The sequence below is a fragment of the Melopsittacus undulatus genome, chromosome 8 (assembly GCF_012275295.1).
Source record: "Melopsittacus undulatus isolate bMelUnd1 chromosome 8, bMelUnd1.mat.Z, whole genome shotgun sequence".
NCBI lineage: Eukaryota > Metazoa > Chordata > Aves > Psittaciformes > Psittaculidae > Melopsittacus > Melopsittacus undulatus.
Window position 1 is genome coordinate 49,662,709 of NC_047534.1, and position 24,608 is coordinate 49,687,316.

The following is a 24,608-nucleotide window of genomic DNA, read 5'->3' on the forward strand; positions in this document are numbered from 1 at the left end:
TCTGACAGCAACACACTTCTCCTCTCTGACAGAGGATTAATATATAAGAATGAAGATACTGCTTCATACCAGGCAATAGTGATGCTGCTTCTTTCCCTCAATACTCAGTATGTTCTGGTGTCCTGAAACATTTCGCTGCTCTAACAAAGTAACTGCATTAGTGCACTTCTAGAGGGTAAATACTTCATTTGGTCTTTATTCAGGGAAACCCAGATTCCCATCAGTCAGAAACGTTTAGGTTTTGATTTAACTCTTTTAAACCCTCTGTTGTGAGCAGGAATTAGTGGGCAACTTGCAATCTAGTAGAAAAATGGATCGTATTTTTTTATTCTTGAGGTGTTGCCAAATCACAGGACTGTATTTGTCTGCCTGACTTTTGTAAACAATAAGCACAATATGCTGTTCTGATGCTCAGGCTAGAGCATGTTACAGAAGGAAAGAAAAATAATTTTGAAGCATAAAAATTTGTCATAATGAAGAGATAAGTGATTGTCCAGTCTTTATGTCTGTGTGGATATATATATTAAATATATGTAAAATTCCTACAGTTATAATTCTTGGTTTTAGTGTTGGTTTGGAATTCTTAGAGGACCTAACTAATTTTTGGACCAACCTTAAGGATAACATTGTTTAAATGGTACTTGTTTTTAACTCCACATTTTGTGATTTGTTAACATAAATATTTAATGGAGTCAAAAGATTAATGTCAGTGTTAATTTCTAAAAAAGGCAAAGATGCTGCAGGACAGCATTTAGCTTTTCTGTATTTTAGAAAACTTACTGAGGAAAATATTCATGCTGCAGTCATACAAATATTGCTTTCTTTCCCCTTGCCTCTCCTGAAATCTGTTCTTTAATTCCTTATTCCCAAAAATAAGCTTTAGGGTTCTAATGGGGACACTGATTAAATATTCTGCTCTGTAATTTATGCAAAAGCAAATCCCAACAGGAATCAGGGACTCTGGAAAATCTGTTGTGAAATAATTATCCTGAATGACATTGTAGAAATGGTCCATGAGGATGTTGTCAATAATACATTACATAAAATCTGTTTGAAATAAACCTTGAAAATTACACGGTATTCATGGGAACCTGAAAGAATTATCAGTAAACAAATTTAATCAGCTTGATGTTATGCGTACCATTCAACCTCTTATTATCTGATCATCTAGGTTTTAGAATGCTATGGGGAATTGAATGACAATACTAAGATGGAGCTGTAGGAGCTCATATGATGGCTACAGCACTACCTTATTCTCTTAATTTTTGCTCATCTCTTCATTTGCTTTAATTTCTTGCTGCCACAGTCTTCAGTGATGCCCACTGATAGTAACCTGGCTGTTTGTTGTTGCAGCCATTCCCTTAGCAAGAAAACACTTTTTAACAAAGAATGAACCTTCTTGACAATGAGATCATTCTGCATCTTTCCAGTTATGGTGAAATGGTTATACCAATCTCTATATGCTTCTGGTTGATATTCAAGTGCATGGTGACAATGAAAGCCAAACCATGAAATGAAGTGTAGCATTAACTACACACTAAATCACATACAGGCTTATTAATGCTTCTTGCAGTAAAAAGGAGGACTGTGGTAAACTCCATTGCAACTAAGTTCAGAATAGGTGGTACTTACCACTTCTTCACTGAAGTAAATTGAAATTTTACCACTAACATTACAAGGAGAAAAAGATGTTGGAATATTGGTCATGTGAAATCTGTTTGGTGTTTTTCAGGCTATTGACTACCAGGTATCTAATGAGAAAGTCTCATAGAAGCAACATATGGAAGAGAAATTGATGGGAACATCAAAACCTCCTTTGGTTACCCTGCTCTTGCAGAGGGGTTGGACTAGATGGTCTTTCGAGGTCCCTTCCAACCCTTGGGATTCTATGATTCTGTGACTTGATTGGCCTTTCGTATTTGAGGTCATTGGTCACACAAATACTAACATTTAGGACTTCACCTTAGTATACACGTTGTTTTACACATGCATTCCTTATGGGGATTTTCTGCTTTGAAAATGTATTTTGATGAAATCACGTGATATTAGGACTGTGCAATGATGTTCGTGTTCAAAATTGTGCTTCACTTGGTTCACTAGTTTTGAATATTCAAGTGAGAATGCTGCCTGGAAAAGCAGCATCCCTTCACAGAGAAGCCATAAATTTCATTAAATATGATTCCTTAAGGCTGGTTTATGTTATTAAAAAAGATCCCAGATTGTTGGGGTGGAGAGATCAGTTGTTATGCAGTAAGGTTAGAGTTTTGCCCAAACACTCTCTCTAATCTGTGGGCATGTCACAGTAGAAATTACTTTTGCAACTATAAATAATGGATATATAAAGATTTCAGAAAAAAAAGGCAAGTACTTTTTTTTTAATATTATCAAGATGTGTTATAATAATTTAGGGCCTTTCAAGACATTTTTATTTCATTAAGATTGACACAAAATATGCAGACTGTCTTATATTTAGCAGAATAGAATAGAATAGTGATATAACCTTTTGAAATAATATTTCTCTTGATGGTTGTGAAGAAACTCAGAATGGAAAGACAAGTATCTTTTTCTGTGATGTTTAGCTGTGTTGAAGCAAGATAACATGTTGAATTGTTGCAGATATGCTCACAGTAAGATGTTGCTTGGAACTTACCTTCAAATTATGCATGAACACAGTTAAAGGCTGTACAGGAAGGAGAATCTCTAGCAGCTCCCTTTATTCAAGGGGTTTACTGAAACAGTTGATCAAAGCCCTTTCTATGGTGATTGGGGTTTAATTATAGGTCAGTACCCATACAGATGATAAGAACTAAGTTTTCCAAGGCATTTGTATGACTTGGAGTATCTCCCTCTGCTCCTGGCTGTGTTAAAGTACTGCCTACAGAAACCAAGTGAAATAAAACGCTCTTATCTTGTCAGTGTTCATATTTTGTGGTGTGCTGTTAAAATCTGAGCGGTTTCTGTTGCTAAAATATCTTGACAGAGAAAATAAATGAGGTTTGTTACTTACTCATGAATAGTACAAACTGCAGTTTTAATCTCAAAATCTGGGAAGGGGTGTTTAGCTAAGCTGATCCATGTGAAGTGCTCAGATCTGAACCCCCATGTATTAGATACTGTTTAGACATATCTTGCCCTGTGATTAACCTTTGTATTGTTTAGAATTATTGAAACGCGTAAGTCTTAGGCAAGATATTGAGGCTTCCTTCTGTTTGACATGTCAGATGCTTTTACTTTGTTAGCTTCATAAAGTTAAAACTTGGCAGCTCTGGCACAAGGGTGAATTAGCAGAACTTACCTTGCAAGGTCATGGTTAATTATTACGTGGAACCTGAGAACATGGCATCCTATTGAGGTTCATCTTAAGCATACCTGAAATGTTTGGGTTTGGTATGGATGGGATGTGGAAACACTGTTCTGGGCAGAATGGTACCATCTTTTAGGTTTAAAAATGAAAGATTTCCCTGTTCTTCCCATATCTCCACTCCCCTCACCCCCCCTTTTTCTTTTCCCCTTTGTTTTAGCAATGTGATTTTCCTCATCCACTTTTCTGCATGCTTTCTACAGAAGCCTTTTGCCATGCATTGAAAAGGGAGCAGGATAAATTCAGATATTCACAGGTATTTTATAATTTAGTCTTTCTGGACTTGACTAAGCCCTTTTGTCTTTGAAGCTGCTGTCAATTGGCCTGCTCTGTTACTTCCATCTGACACCCTGAAGCTTCCTCCCTCCAAAGTGTCATTAGTCTTTCCTGTAATTTCTCTCTGACCTTCCCTTTGGGATATAACTGAATCCAGCAATATGTCTCCTGAGTGAATGCGTCAGGCTTTCAAGGCATGTCTGTTGCTACCTTCAGTACCATTCAAATACAAGGCCTTTGGTCATCCTGGATTTTAGTTTCTGTCTTCTGTGAGCTTTCTAATTACCATTGTCAGGATTGTACTTCGCTGAATAACTAGTAACCAGGTTTTGGCTGTCCTGGTTTGCATTAGCCTCAGAAGGGCTGTTAGCTTAGTGTGCTCTGCCCATCAGTTGCATCAGCCTGTGTAACTCCTCACAGACGTGCTCTGCTCATCTCTGGATCTGAGAGCTCACCAATACATCAAGTAAGGGCCTATTCCATGGGCTTTTGAGGGAAGCTTCTTTTACAGCAGAAATCAGAATGCAAGCCCAGGGCAAGTGAATCTGCCTTTTGAAATGTCTACCTTATGGGCTCTGAGGTAGTGCCATGACTTGGGCAGTATGATTTGAACTCATTTTGTGATGAAAGCCTGGTTGTTGCTTAACCTAGTTGTATGTTTTTGTCCACATTTTCTTGTTTTTATCTTATAAAATAATGCATAAAATTAGAACTGGCTTCATGTTTTATACCTTTCAGACCTATTTCATACCAGTCTTTAAGTGACCAGCTAGTATCTACTGCTTTTACCATGAGACAGCCAGAGAAGAAAGCATTTTCTGTTTCACACAATTCACTTGAGAGCCCCAAATAAAAGTATTGTTCAGGGAATCATAATTGATCCATTCCAGTAAAGCTGTGGCGGTCAAGCTTATTGATGCAGGCTTAAACTGTTCAGGAAATCATTTTTATTAGCAGGTCTTTGAACAGAATGGCAAGCAAAAATGTATGTAAATGTTTTGGAAAACTATCCACTATTACTTAAGCACTTCTGTTGCAGCCCATAATGTTTCTCTAGCAATTGTCCATTGTTGTTCCTCTGTTCTCTCACCCAAATGATTTAAGCCATAATATTATCTGTCTACCTTAAAATAATTACTGCAGTCCAGCTGTGAGATGATTACATCTGAGCAGCAGGTAAAAAATGATTTTATATACACATATCTGTGCAGGTAAACATACTGAATATTTGCAGTACGTTTCTATGTCAGAATGTCAGTCTACCTACACATGTTTGGGTAATAAACGTAAATATATCCATGCTTGGACACATTCACTTAAAACCTAGTCCTAGAAGCACAGACATATGCTTCAGTTTATCAGTGAAGTTAATGGGAGCAAACCCTTCTGCTAGTAAAAACCAAGTTTTCGTATCAAGGCTTCTGGCATCAGTCCATGCGTTTCCAGGAAATGCTCAGTGACTTCAAGGGATGACTGTGTTGAACAAGGTGAAGTCAGTGCAGCTTGTAGTAAGTGCAACAGTTTGCCATTGTCTCCATTATCTTTGAAACAAGGCTGGTTTTACCTTTATATATGTGCATCTCCAGTTAAAAGCAGCCATAGATAGAATAAGAATTAGCATCCCATGTCCTTCACTTTAGTTTATGATCATTATTGTCTGATAAAAAGTAGATGCCTTCACTGTTGAAGTCAGAATTGGCATAACAAAGCTAGCATATTTTACTCCTGGTTCATTTGGATCTTTTCATAAACGTAATGCTTACTATGTCATTTGTACCATTTTGCATTTTAATAAAAGATGGCTAAAACACAGGTGCTGCCATGTAATACATGCATCTTGAGCATTTTCACGCTGTCAATAACTCTGTGAGAGCACTTTGGGGTTAAGAGGTAAGTTCTCATTCAAAACTGAAGTAGTGTATGTGGATTTATAGTGCTGTGTCTGGATGGAATGAAGAAAATGTTTTGCTCTGGGAGAACATAATTTACTAGTGGATTCAAGTGTTACTTCAGCAAAATATTATAGCATTAGATGTGGCAATATCACAGTATTGCTTTATTGACAGTTAGATTCCAAACTGGCAGGGATGTTTGAATACAAGCCTCAGTTATGGGACCATTGTGTTTTAATGCCATCTGTCAACAGTTTGCTCCTTATGCCACAGCATGTGTACCTTTGGAGAAAAAAAAACATTTAAATAGGAGTGAAGAGGTAAAGCACACCAAACCGTATTGCCATTTTTAACAACTGCTTTCATTTATGGAGTTTCACGTGGTACAAACATTTCAGTTTGCAGAACTACACAAATTGCAAGGTTTCCTGGTTCACATGGTATGCTATGAAAGTAAATAATATATACTGCTTTGAGATCTTTCTGATTTTTTTTTTTGAATGCTTGTGAAACCTGATACAAAATATGTACAAAAAAAAATGTCCATAATTCCTCTGAATGATGGGCTGTTGTAAATAATGTTGTGTAAATCATGGAATCAGGTTGGGAAAGACCTTTAAGATCGTTGAGTCCAGCTGTTACCATAGCACTACCAAGTCCACCACTGAACCATATCCCTAAGTGCCACATCTGACTATCTTTTAGATACCTCCAGGGATGGTGACTCAACAACTGCCCTTTGCAGCTGGTTCCAATGTTTAATAACCCTTTTGATTGAGAAATTTTTCCTAATATTCTGTCTAAAACTCTCCTGAAGCAACTTGAGGCCATTTCCTCTTGTCCTGTAACTTACTGGATGAATGAAATGAAAAAATTGTATTACTATGGGCATTATACAGATGACTCTGGAACTGCTTGCAAGTATTTGGCCAATTTTAAGGTTAGGTAATTATACTGTGATTATTTATGATCATTTTATTATCTTCTTTATAATTATTGATTATTATTATACTTGAGAAATTTGCTACCAGCTGAACTTTTGGTAATTGATTTTCAACAATAAGTAGTACTTGAGTTCCCAACCAACTGTAACTGGGCTACTGGCTATACAAATACAACAGTGAATTTGCTAAGATGGGACAAGATGGATAGAAGCAGATAGAATAACTAAGAGTGTGGGTGCAGACTCACAGCATGTCTTGCCTAATTCCAGATCCCAGCATTGAGATGAAATCTCCAGGGTGCTAAACCTTAACTCGCTGTAAACAGAATTTATATAAGGTGTATTTTAGTATGGCACAAAATTAGTATCGCCTAAAAACTGTGACTTTCTGTGCTTAGTGGAAGAATGAATATATGGAAATAAAACCTGTTGTAGTGATTAGAGGTAGTATTAGTCTGGTTCTGATGTGCGTCTTAGTCCTTAACCTAATAGTTTCCAAATTCTCTTTCAAGATTTTTTTTTCTTGTACAGATCCAAAACCAGGCACAGATTGTGTACAGTCTTTATTAAACCCCAAAAGCTGGGGCTCCAATGTCTGATGGTGGTGGTGATGAGGCTGCATGGAAAGCTCACAGCAGCCTTCCAGTATCTGAAGGGGGCTACAAGGATGCTGGAGATGGACTGTAGTGATAGGACAAGGAGGAGTGCGCTTAATGCTAAACAGGGGAAGTTTAAGTTAGATATAAGGAGGTTCTTTACTGTGAGGGTGGTGAGGCACTTGAATAGGTTGCCCAAGGAAGTGGTGAATGCTATGCCTAGAGGTGTTCAAGGCTGGGTTGGACAGAGCCTTGGGCAACATGGTCTGGTGTGAGGTGTCCCTGCCCATGGCAGGGGGTTTGGAGCTAGATGATCTTAAGGTCCTTTCCAACCTTAACCATTCTATGATTCTATGAAATTTTTACCCTACCTATGTTTTTAAAAGGAGCAAGGATAACCTTAGTAGTGTATCTAGGAAAGATGTAGTATAAGGAAGTAGTCACTGTGTCTCATAGTAATTGGGTGAGTCCAAGTGCTTTAGAGATATTAAGTATATGTGATTGAATGGTATTTTTGTCTAGCTTCTTGTTCTGTATGAAAGATTTATCTGTCTATGATGTGTATTATTCTAATGTACACAGGCATACAATTTCCAAATATATATTTATATTCATTTGAGCTGTTAGTGAAAGTTAACACTTTTTAAATTAAAGGCCATATAAGTAGGAGCTTTGGCTAAGGTTTTACCCAGGATGGAGTCTGGATTGAGAAATATTGGAGGTGAAGTGATTCATAATGATTTAAATAACGTTTTCATGAATTCCCATATTATATAGCTTCTCCAGGCTGGGTTTTTTTTTTCCTCTTCCAGAGCATGAACTGTAAATTAGATTCCTTGGCTATGCCATTGGTGGGTTGGAATATATTAGAATAAATGGCATCATTTTAAATGAGAGTATATCAGGAGTAATTCTGATGGTTTTGAAATGAAATACAGTTTAGTGAAAACAGTGTTTGGGTGGAAGAAGAATTTAGATCCCTAGGGTTTGTTCTTCATCTGTTCCTACTCGAGCAATAATCCCACTGCTCTGGGTTGCTTCTTCCTCTGTCAGGTAACACTGAGGTTTGGTTGTGTGGGTTGGTTTTTTTTTTGTGTGTTTCATTTAAGAAGCAGTTGAGAGACTGCAGAACAGAGAGATGGCAATGTTAAAGCTTCAGTCACAAGCCTTGTAGGGGAAGAATCTGCTGTCAAGCTAAAGCAAACCAAGATTAAGGTTGGGTGAGGTTTTATGTAGAGTGAGATGAAGCTAGTTTGTTAACATGAGGAAATGGGATGGGGTGAGAATAAACATAATCAACAATAATAACAGAACAGCCCAAGAGAAAGAAAATAGAAAGTGTAGGGAAATTGTATCAATCAGAGAATAAGAAAACTGGTGAAGCAGAAAAATTGAGGAAAGGTTGCTGTAAGAAAATGTATCTAGGAAGGACAGTGGACTCTGTGAAAATAATAATAAAATAAAAGCTTTTGAATTAGTTTTTTGGTTTTCTGTATATATTTTTTTAAAATTCAAAATACAGATTTATTTATTGATGTGAAAAAGGGAAATACAAGTGGTGAGTGCTGCCTTTGATTCCCCAAATAGCTTTTCACGTTGTTTTTGCTTAAATTTGACATTGGTCTTAAATGGTTTGTCTATTTCCCATGATGCATCAAGCTCCTGACTAGGCAAGTAGACTGCTGCTAAAATATTTGAAGATTTCTTTTATTTACTGCTAGTTATAAGAGTTTACTATGTTTTTACTTTCAGAATTGCTTAGAAACATTTATTTTACAAATAATAATGCTCTCTACTTTTACTGATTGGCTCTACAGGAAAGCTTATTAATCTAGCAGCGCTTTGGAAATACATGTGAGCCCCAGAATAGTGCATGTGCATCTCCATGAGCTTAAATGGTATCAATGAAGTTGGCAAGACTATTCTGATGCTTAAAACTCTTTGGGTGCTTCAGTACCTTGTTCAGCTTCTTGTTGACCTGGTATCCTGATGTGTTCCCACAGGCTGTTCTGTTTCACAGAACAAAGTTATAGGGTGAATAGTAGGGCAAAGTAGATAGTTGTCTTGTATCTTGGAGTTGTTGTACACAGCAGTGCTACTGGAGCAATCAGTTCCTTATAAAAAGAATAGTAATATTGCTGAAGGCCCAGAAGTCTGTAATCCCTGAGAAAATGAATCTGTTAAATAAGAAATGACAAAATAGTTGGTAGTTGAAGTTCACTCTTGCCTCTGAAAGGTCATGTTTAATACTTACTACTACCTACTGTTCTGGCTTTATTTTATGATCAAATCTATGCTTGGATATTTTTCTTTAGACTCGATTAAGAAAAAGTTGAGAAAAAAAATTTTTAGGTAAATAGAAGCTTTCTGATTTTAATATGTCATAATAAAAGTGAAATAAAAATGTGTATCTTAAAAGCTGAAATGTAAGCTTACAAATTGAGTCACAGGGTTTTTAAAATCAGTCTTGGAGAATTTTTAGTTTGATCTGGATTTTATGGCTTTGAATTGTGGGAATCTTTCAGTTCAGCCTGACAAGGAAAACTTTTTATGCACCTGTGGCTCCCTTATGAAATAAGAAATTTTTCAGTGAAATATGCTAGTTCTAATGCACTGTTGGCAGTGCTTCCCAGTATGATCTGAATGAGAAAGTAACTGAGAATAACTCATCTCCTGCTCCATATACATACCTATTTAGGGCACTTCTCTGATTTGGAGGTTCAACCTCTGCTCTGTGTTTCACTCAAATTATTGGCAGCCTGAGGAAGCATCTTTTTTGTCTACACAAACTGTGTTAAAAGTTCAATAACTTCTGTCAAAGGAAAGTTTACAGGCTGTAGTCCTGTGGCTAAGATATTGCCTGGTATATAGTAAGAATGTGAATTTGACTCCACAATTGGTGTATATACTCCATCTTGATGGAAAACTTAATTTCTTGTCTTCTGATATTCACAGATAGTTGCATATGGGGTTTTTTTATCCTGTTCTGCATTTCAGAATGTCCTGGAGTTTACTGAAGACTGAAGAAACCAAGTGAAAAATGCCCAGAATTTTTGGCAAAACACACTTTCTGTTTTCACAGATAGCCCTTCTGGCAATATTGGATTTCCTGGGTTAGAACTATGCTGGACCTTGCTGTCTCCATCACTGCTGATTAAATATGTTGTTTCTTAGGGTTATTGCAATCTCCATAGAGTTCTCAGAAATTATTTAGGTACGGCATATAAATTTAAGTCAATAATTGGAATATTTGCATTACACTGTAAATAGTCTACACAAACTTCTACTATGAAGGTAGTATTGCTTGCCTTGAAGTTATGAAACACCCTCCTGTCTGAGCTGCTGAATTGTTGTGAGTGAGAAGTTAGATAAAGTATGGATTTAAATAAAATGAGAAAAGGTGTCCAAATGTTGCAATAATGCAGACAAGCTAACTTGTTTTCTTATATTTTGCAACTCTGCTACCACAGTGGTTGGCTCAATGCTACAGCCCAGCAACTGGATGGGATGGACAATAGTTGAGCTATGGGCTCAAATTTATGCTTTTGGGGCAAATCTCAGATGTTTTTGTTGACTTGACACTTGTACAATAGCAATGCTAAAAGAAACTACCAGTCAATTGCATACAAATTGTCTTCTGCATCTAAGCCACACCTAATTGGAGCCTAATGTTGACTTTCACTAGGGTCCAGCCTGTCCCAAAAACTAACATTTTTGCCACTCAGATGATTGAAGGCCAAGTGGTTTGTTTTGTTTTTTTTCTGTGAACTCTAGAGGCTTTTTCCACTTAGTATAGCAAGTGAGATGGTAAAACCTGGGGGAGGGTATTAAGATAGAGAAAGAAAGGAAAAGCTCCAAGTAGCTCTTGACAGATGGTGCTAGAAAATGAGTATCTCTTTGGCACTGTGAATGCTCCCTGAGGGGTTCTTCATTCTCTGACTCTTTCTTTCTTTTTTCCCTTCACTTGCTCCCTGACACTTCCCTTCATTTGCTGTAATTTAAATGAAAGCACAGAAAAGGCATATTTGGTTTTAATATGTAAAGAGCTACTCCTGGGTTTGAAGCAGCCGTTTAACATGCAGGATGAGTGAGAAGAGAAATAGAGGCTGAGACTGCTGGCTGTCAGTTCCTGCCACAGCAGTTGCTGCCATTGCTTGGCTGCTATCAGAGATTCATCAGGGGGGAAGTCGCTGCTTTGCAGACAAAAATAACAGATGGTCGTTCGTGCTTGCCTTACTCTGGGGGCCTTGCCACAATGCATGAGGTCCAAGAGAATTTGCATTACTGGGGGTGGTTGCTTTTTGTGTGTGTGTTCATGCATATTTGAGCAGATTTTTTGTTTTTGGATTTTATCAACTTGCTAATGAATTTAATGATGAACCTATAGATTTTCTGAGATGCTTACAGGATGTGTTGGTTTTGAAATGAGTTTTAATTAAATTTTCCAGTGCTCATCCACAATTTAGCACAGTTTTGTTGCAAAACAAGAGTCTTACCACAGGTGGCAGGGCATGGATGTGACTCAGAAAAAAGGTCTTCCTGCTGCCAACGCAAATAAACATGGTTCATTTTGGGAAAATACTGATTCCCCCCCTCCCCCCCCTCCAGCAAACTAAGTACTGTGTAGGCAAAATAAATGTCTGTTTCACTTGAAGATAAATAGGGCAGAATAGAATAATTACATTCTGAAATATTTTTATATCTGCTTTTTCTTTATATTTTGCTTTTTCTTGAAAATAATTGGTTTTATCTTTACAGATAAATTCTATTACCTAAAACTTACCATTAAAGTCCTCAGTCAGTATATCTCAAGTACTGTGTATGGTCAAGAAATGCTAGGAACACCTCAGACTAAACCATGTCACCCAAGGCTCTGTCCAACCTGACTTTAACCACCGCCAGGGATGGAGCATTCACAACTTCCTTGGGCAACCTATTCCAGTGCCTCACCACCCTTACAGTGAAGAACTTCTTCCTTATATCCAATCTAAACTTCCCCAGTTCAAGTTTTAATCTGTTACCCCTTGTCCTGTCACTACAGTCCCTAATGAAGAGTCATTCACCAGCATCCTTATAGGACCCCTGCAGATACTGGAAGGCTGCTATGAGGTCTCCATGCAGCCTTCTCTTCTCCAGGCTGAACAGCCCCAACTTTCTCAGCCTGTCTTCATACAGGAGGTGCTCCAGCCCCCTGATTGTCCTTGTGACTCTCCTCAGGGCTTGCTCTAATAGCTCCATATCCTTCTAATGTTGAGGATGCCAGAACTGCAAACAGTACTTCCAAGTGGGGTCTCATGAGAGCAGAGCATAGGTTGATCCTGGGAGATTGACAACTGCTCTGTAAAGCCATTGTATTCCTTTGTCCCTTGGGGTTTTGCTTTGTAAGCAGATTTTGAAGACTTGGGTTGATTGTTGCTTAATTATATTTGCTTTCTGTGAATATTGCCTTTATTGTTTGGAAAAGTATTGTTTCTTCTGTGATGTGCAATTTGGCTTCCAGTGGTTTTGCTCCTGTTCCTGAAGCTTGTAATTGGCCACAACTGCAGTTGGCATGATGTAAGCTGGTAATTCTAGCAGCATTTAGTTATCTGAGTTACCTGGCTGCTTTGCCTGGTTTATGTATTCAGATGAGCTGTATGTCCAGATTGTATCAGGAAGGACTTATTTTGGAAGGCAAACCACCATTGAGGGTTTATTTATTGTGCTGAGTGTGTTTGGTTCTTTAAGGTGTTTGAAACTGTTTCCTTCACTTTTAGAGATACAAAGCATTTTGCAGTCTCCTGCTTTTATTCTTTTCCTGTTGTACTACAGACTTTTGCTATAAAAATGTTCAAGTGATGCTTTATGTCCAGTGGGACACGGGATACTTGTGGATTGTCCTGTACTACTGATGAAGTTCATCATTTTGAAGAACAGTACTTGGTGACACCATGGGTATGGCTTCTCTTTTTCTTCAGGTCTGCCTGTATGTGACTCCAGCAGACTATGAAACCATGAAACATGTAAGGAAAACATGAGATGTGAAAACTGTAATTCTTGGACTTAATTTTTTTGTTGTGCAGTTGATGATAGATTTAAGTAACACACAAACCTAACATATTCAGGATATTTTATATGGAATAAGTTGGTTGTTTTCTTGTATGGGGTTGTGGGTGGCTGTTTGGGTTTTGTTTTTGAGGGCTTTTTTGTTTTTGTTTTTTTTTAAATGAAAACTGAAATGAATGTGAGACAGTCTTTTGAATGGAAAACTTGATGCTCATAACTTCTTGCTTTTTAGCTCAATGAACCTTTTTCCTCCAGTTAGAATGTTTCCATGGAGACATTTTTCCCTTCATAATGATGTGCCAGGTGATAGAATTGCTGAAATACGTGAAGGGTGCATTATTTCTCTGGTAGAGGCAGGCTGTAGCTCTGAGATTTGCATACAACCTTTGGTAGGTGAATTACATAGCTAGGAAGGCTTCATACTTTTAAATCAAGAGAAGGCCACTAAATAGGGTCTCCCAGCCACTGAGCCGGTGTTTTCTGGGCTTACTAGTAGAAAATGAGAGAATTGGGATGACACTCCTGGATAACTGAGTGCATGGATGCAATGGGTTATGAAAGCAGAAAAAACTGTTTGAAGACTGGCCTCCCTGATTTTCACTGGCAACTGCAGAGAAAATGCAGCACAACAATATGGCATTTAATTTTTATTGCTGGTCTTGGTTTTAACTTGAAATGTTCCTTTGGCCATGGAAGCAAGAAGCATAGATAGGGTGCAGCTGCACTAAATTTACACTCTGCTACAAGAGTTTACCTTCATTTAATACCAAGTTGTAAAAGCATCTATAAAACTGTGTTTTAATCTTGGTGACAATGTTAGTCTGAAGATGTCATTAAGCACTTAGAACATATATACATATACATATATATATATAACAAATGTAAATACAACATGAGGAGAGGTCTTGATTTACTTTCTCTGTGAAGTCCAAAGGAAGTTTCTTATAAAGATCAGCTTGTCTACCTCAACTCTAGTGAAAACTAGTCTGGGAAATGTCCCACAGGATCTGTGACACAGTGTATTATTACTTCACCTTGGGAAACAATTTTTCTAAATAGATTAAAAAAAATGTATTTTAAATTGTATATGTGAGTATGCAGTTAATGTGGAGTGTATCTGTATGCAGAAACTGCAGAGTGTATCTGGTTGTAGGAGCAATGATGAGGAGTAAACTACACATCTAGACTAGTCTGTTGTTAGGCCCCAGAGGGGTTTTGTCTGAACTTGTACACACCATGCTGACAATGCATGTTTGATACCCATACACATATGGGTGTGGTAGCCTTGTGTGGCATACATTTCATTCTGACATTGTGTGCTGAGGTGGTGATTCTTCTTGGTTGCTTTAACTTGAATACAGAGCAGAAGCTTGTAATAAAACTACAGTAAAAACTTTTACCAAAGAACATCAGTGAGGCTCTGTATCCTGTCAGGAGCCTGTGGATCCTGACTCCTATCACCTGTCTCCTTTTAAAACCCATCACCTACGTCTGGAAATCATTCTGAGAAAGCTGTATGAGTAACTGAGTCTAAACCACTATACCTGCATCTTATTGGAAGCTTTTAGTATGATGTGGTTTACTTCTCCTCTTGAATGGCTGGTTTGCCTTCAACTGGCCACCACTTGTTTTCCTGCATGGCAGAAGAGAAAGAGTTAAGATGTGAATTGGTAACTGAGTAGTGGTCAGCTTGCCTGAATTTAGGAGTGAATATCATGCTAATGCAGTGGCTATTCAAGCATGACTGAAAATGTATGTAAATTGGGTTAGAATCTTTCATATGGCTGGCTGATTCTCAAGTGAATTTTACTAGATGAACTGTGTAATCAAGTTCTATTATAAAGCTATGAGATGTGTACTCCATGTATAGATGTTTGGTAAATGAAAATTACTACTATAATTTTGAGTTCAATAGACCTTTAAATGTTACTAAGAGAAAGAGACTGTTTTTCTGTGGTGGTAATTGTGATGAAAGCCAATAGGATCTATCAGCAAAAGCTTTTGGACTTCATTTTAAGATACACAGAAGCATGGTCAAGTGGTAAGATGCATTTTGCTATGTCAGTTGAGATTTTTGAACTCTGGAAACAGATAACTCGGTTGAGAACACAAAATAACATAGTTAAAACCTTGTTTGTCCATTGATTAAATTATTGCTTATCCTAGCAATGCTGATATGCGCTGGATTTTCTCAGTAATTCTTTAAACCCTGCTTCTGGTTCTGCACATAGCTTTAACCAAATTTAAAAGATGTTATAAACATGACTAATAGTCATACTGATGCTTTTGACCATCACAGAGGGGCTACCAAGTATTGCATATATTTGTGCAGAGATTTCAGCTCTGTTACACTTTATTGCATGTAATTGTTGTTACAAGTCAAGTATACATCAGAAATAAACATTTTTGATTTGAAACCACTAGAATTGGCAGTTCTTGTCTATAAAAGCACTGGAAAAGTTCTTGAAAGATCTGTTTAAAAGCTTGATATTTCAACAAGAATGTTTTCATTCTTATATGACCATTTACAAACTTTCTGAACTCATGTAGTATCCTCCAAGAGTCTACATCAATTATTGATTTACTTTACTTTTTACTTACATGCCCTATGTAGAAGTCATCCTCACAAAATTTGAAGCTTGCTCATGACTCGGCATGTTTTTTTACAACATAGTATGCTTTGTGCAAGGTAGCTTCTCCACTCTTCAGGTTTGGCCTGACTTTATCTGGCTGATGATGGTCCAGCTGGAATTAGTAACTCAGAACCCTTTGCTTAATGGCAGATGTTTCAAAGGAATGAGAAGCCCTCCAAAAGGCAGAGAGGGAATACTTACAGGCAGCAGAACGAACTCTAATGTTTGTACTGTGAAGGAAAGCTGTTGTATATATGGCAGGAAAGTTCGTCTGGTTTTGTTGGTTCAGTCTGGGGACCTTTACGGATGTATTGAAGACTCTGAAATAATTTCTGGACAAAAATTATTTGTAGATAAAATTATCTTAAGATGAGCTTTCATCTTGCTATGTTAAAGCTATGCTGTCAAGTCTTGGGTGACACAAGTGAGAGGCAACAGGGATTTTAGGGTTGATAGCTTTTGCATTTTGATTGTTCTGTTATAGGGTGCAAAAGGTAAGACCAGGTTGAAGGTTATATTTGTAAGCACATACAAATAGCATTATAATACAAATAATTTAGGTAGCAGCTATGTATATTTACTTACAGCAAGTGGGTGGATGTTGAAGTCACTAGGATGCAAGGTCCTGCTCATGGGAAAGGCTGGTCAAACAATAATAAGAGGCACTGAAAATAAGATGTAAGTGCAGTCAGTTACTGAATGCTCTAGGAGCAAACCTATTTACTGCAGGAATAAAATACCTCCTTTTTGTGACAAGTGGATGAAATTGCTTTGAACTAACTGTGTGTTGCCTAGTGTGCTGTCACAAGGTTATGTAAAAGCCAGTACAAAACTTGAATTAGAGAATCCACTACAACAGGTAAATTCTAAAAATCTCCACAAAATGCTGTAGATAACTTGCACAAGTTTTTTGCAGTAAATCAAGTCTGAGCCCACAAAGTATCAAATTCTTGTCAAACTGTCTTGATAAAGTGGTTTTATCAAATCATTTTATGTTCACGGTTCAACTTTGTAATAAAATCTCCAGACTGGGGCTTGTCATCTTGTTTACTTCTCAAGCGCACCATTAAACAACTTGCATGTCCTTGAGTAGGTCAGTACAAACTTCTCAATTCTCTAGTGATGAAAATATGACTATACTTCTTCTCTTACCCGTTTTGTCTGCTGAAGTTTGCAGCTTCTTGGGTAGTCATTATTTCAATAATTCACTGGATTTTTCACTCCACCTGCACCTTGTATGAAATGATGTAAAATAACTTAAAATCATGTAATGAAATCACATTATTCACCCATCTGCTTCTATAAAGACTCTTAAAACATATGTTGGTTTTCTTTCCATATGTTGTTCTCCCCCCCTCACAGCTTCATATACCACAATTTAAAGAAAAAAATATTAAATATATTTGTATTTGCCACAGTGGTGTCTTGTTGCAAGGAGCTGATTGTGTTTAGTTGAGCTCTTTAGATAAACTGAAATGTGTAATTCTGTCTACTTTCTCCAGGAGCTGCAGCTAGTAGACCATAGGAGTATGTGACTAGGTTGTACAAAGTGTGAACAAGTTGGTCTATTCACAGAACCCAGATTGGGAAATCCAAATGTTCTGGTGTAGGAAAAGCAGTTACTCTCCCTGCATTTGCATTTTCCACCTCCATAGTGCAATTATTTCTGTCTCTTGAGGATCTTAAGGGAGAGATGTTAAGGTGTTGGTTATGGGCTGCTCTGCTTGGTGTACAGGTACCACCAAACATTGTGTTCATTTGTATGTATGATTTTGAGATGGTACTCGAGATGGTATATTCTTAAAAATTGACTTCAGTTGATAATGTTTATAACCTGAATGCATGGTGGTGAATGGATCTGGCAGGGACAGAGTTAAAGGCTTTAACTTCCTCTTTCTAGACCACCAGATGCTTTTCAATGTGCTAACAAGGATGGGTGGGTTAGCAGGTGCATCATTGCAGGAAGGCTAATGAGGTTCATTGGCAATTGGGGATATGAAACAGCAGGGGAGGAGTGGGAGAGATTAGGGTCTGGAAGAGAGTGGTGGTGGGGTTTCTGGTGAATAAGACTGCCCAGTGTATGCTGAAGCTGCTTTTTCTTTTTCTGTTCTATGACTAAGAGAAACTTTTAATGTATTTGATTTGCATGACATTGGTGATGAATACTGTGGAATTCTTTCTCCTTGCTTCTGAACACTAGTGTTTGGATTAATTGTTTTGTCATCTCTGGACTGCAGATCTCACTCTTTCACTGTAGTTTTGTGTAATTGTGTTGCCTGTGCTCGTTCTGTACACAGTAGTTGAGTGTCTGGAGAAAGATAATGCCCTAGACTGCCAACTACTCACCTTAATGGGATGGACCACAGATGGTGCAATATTCCCTTCCAAAGTTCCTCTGTTCCAGCTGGGCTGTCAGGGTGAGTTAACCAGATAAATTTGGTCAGTGCAGCTGAGTAGATTGTGATGGTACTACAGTTAGTGGAAGGCACTAAAAAGAACAGATTTACCAAACCCTTAGCTGTTCAGGATCTGCCCATCATCTCCCTTAAGGAAGGAAAGTTTAGAACATCTCAGACATCCCATCTGAGTTGCTTGGTGGGTTATTTTGTTTTGCTTATTTGTTTGGTTTTTTGGTTGTTTGGGGTTGTTTTTTGTTTGTTTGTTTGTTGGGTTTTTTTTCTTCTGGGATTGAATGAAATCTTTCTACTCTTTTTCCCACCCAAGTAAAAGCAGTTTTTCAAAGTATTGTGTAGGTGCAGGAGCTTTACTTACAGGCCGTAAGAGAATTTAGGTCATGATAGAGTTATAAGTTCAGCTGCTCTATCAATGTGAAATGGGAAGAGAAATATCTGATGTCAAGAAAGATCCACTGCTTGCCTGGTTTCTAGAATAAGTCTAGTATAGTTATGTTTAGATTACAAGAAATACAGTCTTGAAAATGCTCTGGTCTCTAAAATGAAGTGTGTGTTTTCAAGGAGATTGATGACAATAAAGATGCACAGTTTCTCTTCTACCTCAGCTGTACATAAACTGTTCTTTCAGTTAGCCTCAGACTGCCATATTGGGACTAAATCAATTATAGCTTTCTGTTGCTAAAAGAGATCAAAAAAGGATAGTAGGTAAACCCAAGAGCATGATGCCACAGCTTTCTCTGCAAAACACAAGCAGTGTTAACTGCTAATGCATGTGTATGTTTATTCCCTTATTTCATGTGTGTGCATATGTTCCCTCTATGGCCTGGTGGTTCTGCATTTCTCTGTTCAAGGCACTGTGCAAACTGAATGAATCTTGAATGGCAGAGGGCCAATTAGCAAGTCTGTTTTATGCATAACTTTTTTTCCAGTTTGGGATGTGTCAAACGACTTTTTTGATTTAAATAGACATTTAAGAAGTCTTATCGGAAAAATAATATTTAGATTAAATTTGGCTTTCAAATGGTTCCTCAGGCCCAGATCTAGGGAGGAGAAGCCTTAAAAAGTTTTTTGGTTACTGCTGAGAACCATAAGGTCCTCGGTTTAGTCTCAAGTCTCGCTTTGTTTTTTCTTTTTGTGGAGGCATTGTGGTCCAGTGATAGAGTTGGGGTGGACAGAGTTATCTAGGCTAGGATTTGATTTAATATAGGTAGCTGCTGTTGGGCTAGAGTTCATCTTGGGTTGTTCGGATTGCTGAGATGACCTAAAAAGATGGGAGCTGCCAACACGAGGGGAATAAAGATGGCACATGTGACCCACTGGTTTGTATGATTATCACTTCTGTGCTGCACGGCAAGAAATGCGTGAGTATAGAAACTGTGTCACCAGACAAGGTTGATGATGCTAACGAAAAGCGGCAGTTCCACATCTCCAGTGCCAAGTGCATTACTAAATAATTCAGTCCCTTGTTCTGTACACTTCATTTCTCTTGGAAGGGGATTTATTAGCTGGCACAATAAATTCTAGTACTGTTGTCACAGCGTGGCCATAGGAATGCAATAAGGTGTTCTCAGGAGCAGGAAAGGGTTTTATAGGAGATGAAATCTACCCTGTGCTACATCTATTGTGGGTTCTATGCTAGATCCTAGGAACTGGTTTAGTTTAGGGCCAAGAAGGGAAAAAGTGAGATATTTTTTCTTGTCTTTTTTTTCCAAATCAACACCTCACACAGCAGTACTACTTAATGTGTGTTACTCAGAACACGTGTTCTTGTAAGGAGAAGGTTTTTTAGGCTGTGGGTAATCCTCTATTCCCAGGAATTTTTCTTGACATTATGTATTGCCATGAGCTCAGAATTCCACCCGGGCAAATCTTCCTATAATCTTCAGATTTTGAAGTAAATTTGGGCCAGTTACCATGAGAACCCAGATGCCTGAATGCAGACCCCCCCCCCCCCCCCAATATTCTACTAATGTTTTTGAAGCACAGTTGACAGTTTAAATTTACTGGGCTCCAGCTTTGGGAAAAGAGAGGTAGCGTGGTGTGTGGGAGCATAGTGGAAAGCTTTCTCATGCAGGAACTCTGAAGTCCTATCAAGTCCTGCTTGCAGATGCTGAGCATCTACTGAAAGTACACTGTGGTTTTTGTGGGTTTTTTTTCCCCTCACTGTTCAAGGCAGCTTACTGAGATCATTTGGTATCAAGGAAGAAAACAGGGTTTGTGTTCAAGGTCATGGCTTTAGTTCTTCCTCTGCTTCTGCCATGGACTCCGTTCTGTGCAGCAAATCATGGGTTCATCCTTGTGATATCTTTACTTCACAGAGGGCTTTTTTGAGCATGCTCACTTAACTGCTTTACAAGAGTGTAGCCTGTTTCTTTAGATAGTGCTGCTGCACTGCTGTTTTGCAAAGTAATCTCAAATGAATGTGGAAAGTGGCAGGAGGAGACTTGTCACAAACACCTTGAACTGCTTCACTGATCATACTGAGACATACATAGTCTCACAGTTTCTGTAGTTCCACTGTTTCTGCAGATCTACTAAAAGTAACTGAAGTTATGGATGTCTTGATGTTTCAGTGCTTTAACTATTGTGAAGCTATGACTAATGTTTACAAAGTGCTTTGAGAGCTCCAGACTGATGAGTAGACATAATTATCATTATGATGGTACTGTTGATCTGGAAGTGATAGAGTTGGTAAGTTATAAAGGAGCTGGATGGTTTGGGGTTTAGTTTTGGTTTTTGGTTTTTTTCCTCTTTAGGCTAGATTTGGAAATATACTCAACTTTACAAAGACATTGAAGTCTTGCACGCTACTTGGAGAAGAGGTGTAGCAGTAGATGAATTTGTACCCTAGGCAACCCTGTAGGCTGGTATGTATAGCTTGGTTAGTAGGGCTACTGTTTTATTTAGCAATACTGATAGGCTGTTTCCTGAAAGATACAACCTTGTGTTCTGCTAGTGGCAGCACTTTAAGTACAAGTATACAAGTTTGTTCTGTTGCTTTGGGTTAATAATATCAGTGCTGGATGATCTCTAGCATTTTTACCTATTCCTGACTTTTCAGCTGTCTCCATACACCCAAATTTGAGGGTGTCTCTCTGACCTTGTTCAGTAAGTAAGTGAGGACATAAAATTGAGTAACCCAGAAGTTGCATTCAGCCATCTGTTCAAGTGGATCCCTGGCTCACTGAGTTGCTCCTTGATTATGCAGGTTTGTTTTGTACTTTAAGATAAAGATTTCTTTTCCCCCCTTACAAGGGAGGTTTTTACACAAGGCATTCTCATGTGTTCCCATATTGCTACAGCACTCAGAGGTGAGAGTATGCTAACAAATAAAAGGGAGTTGAGGCAACACATGTAATGGCTATAAGAGGTACAGAAGGACAGGGAAAAGTGAACAGGATTTCCCCATAGGTAAATGGGAAATTATGGGGTTAGGGAGGAGGGTTATATTCCTGACTATAATCCTCAGATGGACTCCTTAAAACAGAGATTGGAGTAGTGCCCCTTATGCAGGAAAGCCCTCCAAGTCTCATTATATTTGATTGCTGCTGGCTGCAGAGGAGAGCAAAGGTAACCTACTAGCTTTGAATGAGAGAGCCCAGGTAGTTAGGAGCAATTGAGGCATAGAATCACAGCATTGTCTGACCTGCTGAGAGCAACTTTGTTTCTAGTACTGAACTGGAACAAAATTCTTAAATGCAAGCTCATGGGTTTTCTTCACTCTGGGGCAGCTGGTAGTTTACAGTAATCCTCCAGCACATGCTTGAAGTACATATCCACATGAGGGCCAAGCAGCATGATAAACAGTAAAAATAGAAAGGACAGCACTTGAGAGCAGTTGACATCATTTGCTGACCCATGTCTGTTCAGAAACTGTGGTTTTAACACTGCCAGCAAGGTCGGGCATCTAGGGTTAACTAATCCATAGATAATCCTATGGATAACTGGGAGCTGTATCCTCTTCTCTGTAATGGGTTAGAGACTTGTTATGAGCTCTAAGTGTACTGAGCAAGATGCTCAGCATGAACCTTGAGCAGGCTAATAGAGGAGATCAGCAGTTACGGATTATGTTATATCTCTGTGCACTATTTTGTCTTTGTGCAATTAGTACAATGTCCCAGGCAGTACTGGAATACTCTGTGCTTGATCCACATTTTCAGTAGGATGCTGTGGGGGGTGGGAGCTTGGGAGGAGATGCAGAAAAAGAACAGTGATATATTTGATAGATTTCAGGAGCTGGGTATGTTTGGGTGGTCAGGAGGATTGAGGACTATGTCGGTGGCTATGTTGTGGTACTTTAACTTGAAGGAAATTCTAGAGTAATAAATATTCTTTTTTATCTAAGAGGGGAAACATAATAAGCACAGATGTTTGAAAGCTGAACCAGAAAAATTGCAGATTAGTTGTGAAACACAGGTTTTTGCCAGGTGAAATTAACTTCTGATTAGCAGAACACAAGGCTATATGTTGCATATAACAGCCTGTCAGCACTGACAGATAAAATAGTATTCTATCCCAGTTTGAATAACGTTGCAGTAGGGGTTCATGTTATATTACACACCAAGCTCTATCCAGCCTAGTTGGATCAAATTTTCAAGAGAATTGTTGAGTCTGTTTCCCTTAATTCCTGCAGGTTAAGTCTAGAAAGTATAATTTGATCAAGCAAGTTTCTGGTTTAAACACATAGGTAACTGGTTAGAATTTTAAGTGCTGTCTCAAGCAGGAAATTATATTACTCTGTAATGACATTCTTTGGTTTTAATGTGTCTGATCAGTTGGGGGGAAAAAAGAACAGAACAGTTTTCTATCACTGAAAAATTACATTTCATTAGCGTTTGATCTGGAGAATAAAAACATTTTCTTGGTTCTTATTTTTTTTTTTGCTGCTAAAGAAAACCTGATTTTTTTATATTTTAATTTTTTTTACTAATGCAAAGACACCCTTATTTCATGGAAAGGTACTGTCAAGAGAAAGTTTCCTGTGCATGCACACACTGTTTATTTTATCTTGAAAATGCATTTCAAGAAGCTATGTTGTAGCAGTGGATTGTTGCATATCTGATAACTCAAGATCAGGAAGAGAGGACTGAAGCTCCTTAGAGAAAGGCGTATGGTGTTTGTTTACCACCTACTGCTGTTCTTTTGAAACACATCTGTGAGCAGAATATTCTCAAGGGATGTTTATAAAATAAGCCAGGATTCTGTCAGCCACTCAGCCTTTTCTCTGTGTTCTGGTGAATAAGTTGCATTTCCTCTGTGTTTTCCTATCCCTCTTGTAAGAAAAAATAACCTGAAATCCACAGCAATGCAGACAATTATTTGGCAGCTGGAAACCTGGCAGCCCAAGTATCCTTTTATGAAGAGAATTTGCCCTGGCAAAGATCTTCACGTGCTGGGGAACAATGTTCGTGCTGTCTTGCTGGAGTGCTGGGAGCCTCTTACATGCTATCATCATGCAACTGCCAGATAACATTTGCTCAGTATGACAGACTCCTTCCTCAAGTCCTCAGATTTGTGCAGAGTTTTGTAAAATGTTTCACTATACTGGCCTTAGAGGGTTTTATTGACTTTGACCTTACGGAGGCATATGATGAGTAAACTACTTCTGCTTACATATATGATTCATTCTTGTCAGTGCTTCTTTCAGAAGCTTTTCCATTGCTGCTCCAAGAATAGTCCATATTCTAAAGGTCAACAATGGCATTTGTTCATAAGAAGTAAAAAAGTGTCTCTTCAAAAACACCCTAAACAATCTGATACCAGTAGTTAATGTTCTTGGTACCTCCTGCTTGACCAAATGCATTTGAGCTTTGAAATGTGAATCTAGAAATTCTTTTTCAGCTCTGGCCTTAATTACACTTAATCTCATACTGTTTTTTATTTAAATTTAATTTTGGTAGTAAATTTCTAATTGAAAATTATAAATGATTCAATTATAAAGGTTCTTTTGTAGAACTTGGTTCTGAATTTCTGAATAACTGTTCTAAACATAGGGCATCTGCTTTCTGCAACCTGTATTATTGTAAGGTGACAATAAAGGAACTGTTTTCTTCATGCTAAATAAAACTAAGGTAGGTAAAATTATTTACATTTAATGTTTTCTTTAGGCAAATAATAAATTTCACTTACTGATACTGCACCTCAGTGATATTCATGAAGAGCTAGTACTTACGTTAGTATAATAGCTTTGCAGGACACTGGTTTTGTGATAATGCATTAGCAGCAGCAATTCACATGAAGTATTTGCAAAAGCTTTGGAAAAGTTCTGAGAGAAAACCACAGTAACATGTCCTCTTGTTACAAAAAAGTCATACAGAATATTAAGCATTCACTGTATTGCATGTTAGAATGAGATGCAACTGAAGGGTCATGAAAAACAGTCTGTCAGAGGCTGTGCAATAAGTTTTGAGTGTAGTAACACACCATCAGGGGCCTTAAGCATCATTTC